General features: G+C 45.2%; 1 non-coding gene across 1 annotated transcript; it reads left to right on the top strand.

Annotated features, from left to right (window-relative positions):
- Nucleotides 1-1216: 1216 nt before the first annotated feature.
- On the top strand, nt 1217-1288 carry TRNAW-CCA. The gene has a single exon. It is a non-coding gene; the product is annotated as a tRNA-Trp (tRNA).
- The last annotated feature ends 8147 nt before the right edge of the window (nt 1289-9435 follow it).

The raw sequence follows: 9435 nt of genomic DNA, 5'->3' as shown, positions 1-9435 counted from the left end.
TCTCTTACAGTTTTGTTGTTGATATCTACTCCTATTGTGCTGTGGAATATGAAGCAAGTGAATTAGATGAAATTGTGGTATAAACATCATGAAATTGAGTGTTATATTCACTGTTGGACGCTGAAAATGGATGGCTCTCGGCGAATGCCGTGAATCTGTATGTTGCTCACTAGATACCATTAGACTTTTTCTCTGATTTGGTCGCACAAAACTTGGTTGGTCTGATCAGGATTCATGAGGAATTAGAGCTTTGAGCGAGGGACAGGGCGTACCGGAGCTTCTGGGGTTGATGTCCTCTGCCCCCCACTCCAACAGCATTGCCACCGAAGGTGGAGTTCTGAACCCCCTCCGTTGGAAACTTTGTGAATCCCCGTCCGGTTCCGAAAATATTGTTGAGCATGTCCCTGCTCATGTCCAAACCTGAGAGCATCTGGTGTAGCTGCTCCAGATCAAGAACAGCGAGCTGCTTCACTTTCTTGCATAGTATATCCTGCTTCACCGAGGAGAAGATTGCTTAGTCTCGACTCTCAAGAACCGAGTTCCTGTGGGCTTTTGCTCTCCTGAAGATCCTAAATTTGTCACTCGAGTCAGTCTTAAGCCGGAGTATACTGTGCACAGGTTCGTCGATTTCAGTTGATGTCTTGGTATGCGGCGTCTGGAGTGCTGGTATATATCCACACATGTCAACAAGCTCAAGCACGGTTCCTCTAATTGCTGACAGACGATATGCATGAATCAGCAATGTGGTGCTTTGGTTCCCCGTTTCTGATGGCTCACCGTGTGTCATGCCAGGGTGATGAGCTGATGATCCTTACATTTGTTTTTCCTTTGTGCATTTTGTCCCGTTTACAGAGCTATTGATGGAGGTAACCTGCATTGTTTTGATGGAATCTCCTTTGGTTTGTGAGCTAAAGCCCTGTGGTTGCTCTGCTTGCCGTTTTGTTTGTTCTGTGTGGTTTCAGCGGCTCATTTGGCTGATGATGTTCTGAACTTCTGAAGGCTTGTGCATGCCTGGAGTGCACCAGAGGCCCAAACGGCGAGTGTCTCTGTATTTGCCAATGCTAGCACCGAAATGAAAACTTTGCCGTAATAATCCACGGTGTGGTTTCTATACGTCATCGTCACCCAAAAGAAATTTTTTGTCTTCATATTTCCAAAACAGAAAAAAAAAACGTGCTCCCGTATTTGAAGGCCCGCTGAACGAATGTATCATACCGGATCCTTGGCGCAATGGTAGCGCGTCTGACTCCAGATCAGAAGGTTGCGTGTTCGATTCACGTAGGGTTCAATGTCCCTGAACTAATATCCGATTCTTTTTGATTTTTTTGTTTCTGCTGGTTTGCCAATCATTTCAAGGGGTGTAAGCAATATCCAATCTGCTGTGCGAATTTTTGGTTAGGCCAGTACATAGCTATGGACCATCCGCCAAGTTGAAATTTGATAAATTTTCCCATTCCATAACTAAAGAAACACTTAACTACAACTTACGTCTGATCCGAATCATAACCATTGACACTGAAAAAAAATCAACTATCTGACCATCAAATAATCTTTAATGCATATTTCATGAAAAAATTTACAGCAAAAGTTTAGCCAAGAAAAAAACTACTTGATCACAAAAATATGCTCTAATGAAACAATAGGACACCGGAGTCTTTTTTACCTTCATATTGAATTGCTAACTTGCTACCTGATCGAAGATCAACTTTTAGTGCCGTGCATCTGTTGCTGGTGTATTTAGCTGAAGCATTCTATGTGTTGGAAAAAACTTTGTGTTGATTTTTTGCTCCTTGGTTGATTGCTGATGAGACCCTAAGAATGAAAAACACATGTTGCGTTTTGCTGGTGGATTTCGATGGCATTTTGTACAATATATACAAATTTGATGTGCTTATTTTTTCGCATCTTTACTTGGTATCTTTTGAGTTTTAGCAGAGATGTAAATGAAATGATTAAAAGATAGAACTTTATCGTAAGTAGGGGTGGGCATATAACCCGGAAACCGATTTACCGAACCGATTTAACCTGGACCGAAACCGAAGTGACCGAAACCAAAATATTCGGTACAGAGCTCGGTTAGCAATTTTAAAAAACCGAATTAAGTTCGGGGATTTCGGTACGTAGCCTTGGTCCCCCGAACTAACCGAAGCACCGCCACCCTACCTTAAATTTATCTACTCCCGACTCCCAGCCCCACATAACCCCACATGCACAGCTTCCTCTCAAAGAAAAAACTAACTACTTGTCTCTCTCACGTTTTTTTGGAGGCACTCACGTTTGTTTGTAGGGCAGGCAATAAAAAGCTTCCAACGGGGCTAGCATTAGTACTATTCTAGTGGACAAACCCAACCCTGTGCCTCATATTTTAATAGCAACCCCACCTATCCACGTCGGCAGCTCCATGCACTACACCCTGTTCGGTCCAGGCAACCGAACCGATTGTGCCAGGGACCGAACTCTCGGTTACATTAACTAGCATAGACCGATCGGTCCATGTTTTCTCAAAACCGAAAATTAGAAGACACCGAAGCACCGAACCGAACGGTTCGGGGGAACCGAACGCCCACCCTGAATCGTAAGGGTCGGCCAGGGGATACGTTTTACTTAGAACGAGCTACACCTTGTTGTTGCCGACGGATTTCATCCCGGTCTCTAAAATCTACAACGCATTGATCTAAATTTTGAATTCTATCAGGAAAATTTCTGGATTATTCATGTTGATGTTGATCAGTCATTCATTGTCATGCTAAGTTAGCTTACATTGAAATATATAGGACGCATAAAACTCGAAGCAGAGGCATGTGTAACCGAAGCTTTTGAATTTTATAGGGAGAGCTAGTGTTCTTGGTAAGTATGTGCACAGAAGCAGAGGCACTTGATATATGTACTTCCCCTAAGCATCGATTTCCAATTTTTGGATTCTTCAGAAAAATATTCTTGTTGATGTTCATCCGTTATTCATTGTCAGGCTAAGTTGGCTTACGTTGAAATTTTGATAGGAGGCATACTCGAGGCCCCCTTCTTTATTGTGAACTTACAGTTAATTTCCTTCATGTAATCTTTTTGTTTCGTTTGCAGGAATCTTATGCTGTCATCTGTAAGACACAGAAAGATCATGTACTTATTTTTACGTTCTTATCAAGTAATGATGTTTGTCTTCCAAGTTAATGACGATGGTCTTCTTATGTTGATGTCTCAACTATGGAAAAATAGATACAACCTTTGATGTTCTCCTCTCTCGCAGTCCAATCTATGAAAAAATTGTTCTCCCTGTAGACTGTAGTATGCTTGCTGCTCTATGGGCTGTGTTGGAGCTGCTGGCTGGTTGAGAATGTTCAGTCGATCACACACTCAGTACCTGAATGTCAATGCAATGTAACAGAAATATGTAGCAGTTTGCGATGATGAATACCGTTCCCTTATACGTAGCCTGTAACATAGGTATTTTCTTAGACTTGATATCTTTAGGTCACAAACAGTATGATGTGTCAAAATCTTTCCTTTTTTTTTCAGAATATCTAATCGCTGACTGATCTTCAAAGATTTTTGTTGACCCAAAACTGTAGAACAATCGTTCTACTGTAATCTTCATTAATTAAAGTATTATATGTATGAAGGGGTCTGATCTCCAAAGATCGTGTAGGGACGCAGCGGGTACATGTCATTGGAGCAACCTGTGCTAAGTACCGAGAGCAACAGTATACAACACTTCGGTTGAGATCCCTGCAATGCAGCTAGTTTTCAAGAAATGCCCAATAATGGAACAATCAAACTGGTTTCGTCAGGAAAATTGCCGCATGATTCCCTAAGTCTCCAACAGCAAAATCATATGGTGAAAAACATAACACCAACTATCTTCACATAACAGAGACTCAACTTTGTTTCTGTAGAATCCTTGATTCAACATATAGAGCAGGAAAATGTTCAGAATAACTTAAAACGGATGTCTTGACAAAGAACAACTAAGAATATTTTCAGATACCTGCGCACCTGAATCCATGATGGGGAAAATTCAGAGAATGTTGCTTTGAAACTGAAGCTCAACTCTGTTAGAGTTGTGTCGAATATTATTGTATAAGGTAGGTTACAGTTGGACTCTGAGTAGTATTGTGTTTAGACAGGATATGGAGTCGTGTCCTGATAGGACACTTCTATCCTAGGCCTCTCATATACAGCGGGGGTAGACACACGATGTAACCTATGCCAACATAATAGCACAAGCACGCGGGGGAGCCGGCGGCGTGTGCCAGCGTCCGGGCGGCTGGGGTGCGGTATTGTGACAGTGTCACGGGGAGGAGCGTCCGTAGTCATGCCCAGGGGATGTAGCCATATCGGTGAACCTCGTTAACAAATCTCGGTGTCGTGTTCGTGTGACTGCTTGGTCCTCGAATGATCGACGAAGTGCCTCGAATTTATTCTAACAAGTGGTATCATGAGCTAGGTTGTTCGGAGGTTGCTGGATCATTGATGGATTGATTGTTGTCAGTTCGTGCGAAGGCAGTATGGCGAAGAAATCAGTATCGAGATTGATTGGGAATTCTTTGATGGAAGCCGTTCGGATCGCGGTGATCAGACAAAATCAAGAGGGAGCGTATCACGAGGCGGCTGGTCGGATCGGACTAGGCGGCTCAGTGGATCGATGGAAACAGTGCGGCGTATGCTTGCGGTTTGACGACGATTGGCAAGGAGCACGAGATGTGTGGCGGCGGCAGCGCAACCGCGCGTGCGTGCTGGATTGCCATGCTAGACGGTGCATGCAGCAGGAGGCCATAGCTAGTTGATCAGGGACAGGCTGCTGGTTTGACCAGAGATAGGACACTGTTAGATTTGTTAAAGGAAAAGAAGGAAGCGTCTGGAATCATGGATGTGCGTTGAAAGCTGGTGCTGTCCATCGTGAGCAAAGAGAGGGAGAGGCAAATCAGCCTAGAGGCTACAAGCATGCATGCAAAGGTGGAGTTTGAATCTCTATGATCGTGTGCATATGGGAAGGCTAGGACGGGGATTTCCTCATTGAGTCTTTGCTTGGTACACACACTTTACGTACGGGTGGCAGTGGTTGTACGCTGCAATGAATAAAGATGCGGAGTCGCAATCCATGGGAGATCAATGCCAATTGCGGTTGGTTGATTGTGTAGCGGAATGACAAATTCATCGAGATGGAGCAGGCGCGACGAGGATGGTGACGTGTGTACAAGGCTTGGGTGAAGTTTGAAGCGCGTCGTGACAGGGGTCATGCATACACACGGCGTTAAGCAATGCACAGATGTGCGAGGTGGACATGACGCAAGGTGAAGCATGGTTGCAGTCGGATAATTTCCGGCTGGGTCGGACTGGACTGTTTGACGGATCGACGGGGATGTCGGTCAAAGCAGAAGACGGTAGTGATTTCAGCGACGAAGACATACGAACGTGATGCGGATGGTGGCCAACTTCTGGGGCGTGAAAACACATGGTGCAGGTCTGAGGGCTTGTGTGACTTCAACAGACTATGGCGTAGGGTTCAAGGCAGTGCACATATGAGAGCTTGAAGTCAACAGGGCGAGGGGTAGCAGGGCCAACTACATGGAGTCATGTTGAAGGTGGAGCTGGAGTCTAGCGGAAGACTTCACTCTGTGCTGATGGAGCTAGGGGCTACGACGTAAATGCATGGAGAGTCAAAGCCTATTTCAACGGATAGCGAGAGACACGTGGATCGGACTGGGTACCAGTGGTCTGATGGAGACGTGATACTCGGCATCAGTCGGTGATGATCGGTGGTTCTCTAAAGTGAGGGTTGAGGCAGTGTGGGCTAGCTACCCGGGAGACTCGACCAGGACAGTAGAGGCTCGACGCGGTGATAGCGGTGAGGCGTGCGGTAAGCACGGGACACGGCGACAGACCAAGGCACTAATGGTCAGACATGTGGTCAGACAAATTGTGCAAAGGGTGCTGAAGCAGTGTTGACGAGTATCGGATTCAAGTTGGTGACTGGGTCTATCGGTGCTAGTTGATGGACATGAGTTGACCATGGAGAATCTGAGAAAGTGACGAAAAGTCTGAAATTGTCAAAAACGGAGAGAGTACATAACCGTATATTTTGTGGGGTTCAGTGCATATGACAAAGTGTGGATGACAAGTACAGAAGGAGGCAGAGTGCTATAGATGTGGGACATGTCAGAGACTATCCGGGAAAAGGGTAAGACAACTGTGAATTAGACTCGGGGTGACACAAGGCGACGGTGAAATTCCTTCAAGTTTCATACGGACGGTCAAGAAAGAGCAAGGATGTTGAGTTCAAAAATTGGAAGCACAAAGTAGAGTAATAAGGAACTTAACTTTGCTCGAGGGTTGACTGCGAAGAAGACGAGAAGGGACTACAGTTGCACGTGGAGTCACATGGACTCTTGGAGTAGCAGTGGTGCTCATGGCGTATCTCATGTCCAATGTACATGAAAGTTTGACGCATGGATGAACTCAAGGTGGTGGAGAATATTCGCCAAGGTGGAGTTTGTTAGAGTTGTGTCGAATATTATTGTACAAGGTAGGTTACAGTTGGACTCTGAGTAGTATTGTGTTTAGACAGGATATGGAGTCGTGTCCTGATAGGACACTTCTATTCTAGGCCTCTCATATATAGCAGGGGTAGACACACGATGTAACTTATGCCAACATAATAGCACAAACACGCGGGGGAGCCGGCGGCGTGTGCCGGCGTCCGGGCGGCTGGGGTGCGGTATTGTGACGGTGTCACGGGAAGGAGCGCTCGTAGTCATGCCCAGGGGATATAGCCATATCGGTGAACCTCGTTAACAAATCTCAGTGTCGTGTTCGTGTGATTGCTTGGTCCTTAAATGATCGACGAAGTGCCTCGGATTTATTCTAACAAACTCTATGTAAATTAACAACTCAAGTAGAACGTGAAAGTAAACAAAAGACGTAAGCACGTAGGGAATGCTACAGGGACCGAATATATAATCCATGTAGGCCTACACTTCTGCTTTGATCTTCAAGAACTTAAGTGAGCTTCTCCAGAAATTCGCTACATCGGATCCTTGGCGCAATGGTAGCGCGTCTGACTCCAGATCGCAATTCTTTTTGATTTTTTTCTTCAAGATATTTCTGCTGGTTTGCCAATCATTTCAAGGGGTGTAAGCAATGTCCAATCTGCTGGTTTGCAAAAATCTTCTCCGTCTTTTATGCGAATTTTCGGTTAGGTCAGTACATAGCTAGGGACCATCCACTAAGGGTGTGTTTGGTAGGTCAGTACATAGCTAGGGACCATCCACTAAGGGTGTGTTTGGTTGGAGGGATAGGCTAGGGTGGTTGTGGGTATCCCCAACCAGGTGGCTGGGGATATCCTTTTTTTTGTTTGGTTGTAAGGGTAGGGTTATCCTTTTTTTTTGTTTGGCTAGGGTGGTTGGGAGGATGGATAACCAGGTGGCTGGGGAGCCCGCGACGGCCACCTCCCGCGCCGGCCGCGCCCGCGCCCGCGACGGCACCGCCCGCGCCACCACCTCCCGCGCCGGCCGCGTCCGCGCCAGCTGTGCCGGCCCGCCACCTCCCGCGCCGGCACCGCCCGCGCCACCACCTCCCGCGCCGGCCGGCCACCTCCCGCGCCGGTTGCGCCCGCGCCGGCCGCGCCCGCGCCGGGCTCCTCCTGCGCCGGCCGCCTCCTGCGCCGGCCGCCTCCCGCCCTGCCGCGCCGGCTGCCCCAGGGTGGTTGCCACCGCCCGCCCGTTTTTGGCGGTTGGCCACATCCCTTTTTTCTGAGAATATTCTGGCATCTGGTTGACTCTGTCCCTCCTCGCCCCAGATCCAAACGCATGGCAACCACAGAAAAAAGTGGCTATCCCTGTCCCTAGGAGGATATCCCTCCAACCAAACACACCCTAAGTTGAAACAAACACCCAGCATAGCCAAAAGTAAGGAACCCTAGAATAGTGCTTTCCATAAATAAAATTTGATAATTTTTCATATTCCATAACAAAAAGAACACTTAACTAAAACTTATTTCTGATCCGAATTATAACCATTGACACCGTAAAAAAAATTCAACTATTGGACCATCAAAAAATCTTTAATGCATATTTCATGGAAATTTTTGCAGAAAAAATTTAGCCAAGAAAAAAACTACTTCAGATCACAAAAATATGCTCTAATGAAACAATAGGACACCGGAGTTATTTTATCTTCATATTGAATTGCTAACTTGCCACCTGATCGAAGATCAACTTTTAGTACCGTGCATATGTTACTGGTGTATTTAGGTGAAGCATTCTATGTGTTGGAAAAAACTTTGTGTTGATTTTTTGCTCCTTGGTAGATTGCTGATGAGACCCTAAGAATGAAAAACACATGTTGCAGTTTGCTAGTGGATTTTGATGGCATTTTGTACAATATATAAAAATTTGATGTCCTAGTTTTTTCTATCTGTACTTAGTATCTTTCAAGTTTTAGCATAGATGTAAATGAAATGATTAAAAGATAGAACTTTATCGTATGAGCAGGCCAGGGGATACGTTTTACGTAGAACAAGCTACACCTTGTTGTTGCCGACGGAATTTGTCCCGGTCTCTAAACTATACATCACATCGATCTAAATTTCTAATTATATCAGGAAAATAACCGGATTATTCATGTTGATGTTGATCAGTCATTCATTGTCATGCTAAGTTGGCTTACATTAGGAAGCATAAAACTCGAAGCAGAGGCACGTTGGCTTACATTGGCTTACATTGAAATTTTGGTAGTAGGCATACTTAAGACCCCCTTCTTTATTGTGAACTTGCTGTTAATTTCCTTCATGTAATCTTTTTGTTTCGTTTACAGGAATCTGATGCTGTAATCTGTAAGACACAGAAAGAACATTTACTTATTTTTACGTTTTCATCAAGTAATGACGATGGTCTTCTTATGTTGATGTCTCAACTATGGAAAAAGAGATACAACCTTTGATGTCCTCCTCTCTCGCAGTCCAATCTATGAGAAAATTGTTCTCCTTGTAGACTGTAGTATGTTTGCTGTGTTGAGCTGCAGGCTGGTTGAGAATGATCAGTCGGTCACACACTCAGTACCTGAATGTTAATGCAATGTATTATCATGCGCATAGTAGGTACAATATGATAAAAAAACTGACATTACATCTTGAAAACCATGCCTGCACAACCTCGATATTTCTCTGACATACAGAAATATGTAGCAGTTTGCGATGATGAACTTGGACAGTTCTTGGGTAAACCATGGAAAACAGGAACCGATCTACAGGAAGCCGTGCAGTTCAACGATCTCTGAAACTCTGCACTGTCTGCAAAGCATGATTTTACTTGTGATGGGCCGTAATACGACAGATTTGGAGCCACGAGGGGCCCGTGCAGGCCTCTGCTAGCTTCGCCGTGTCCGCACTGATGAATCTTGGAGGCTAGTTTAAATAAAGTCTTGAAGTAGACAGATCACATC

Source organism: Hordeum vulgare, chromosome 7H (genome assembly GCF_904849725.1).
Source record: "Hordeum vulgare subsp. vulgare chromosome 7H, MorexV3_pseudomolecules_assembly, whole genome shotgun sequence".
NCBI lineage: Eukaryota > Viridiplantae > Streptophyta > Magnoliopsida > Poales > Poaceae > Hordeum > Hordeum vulgare.
The sequence above is the reverse complement of the archived record's forward strand: the minus strand, read 5'-3'. Positions and strand labels throughout refer to the sequence as shown.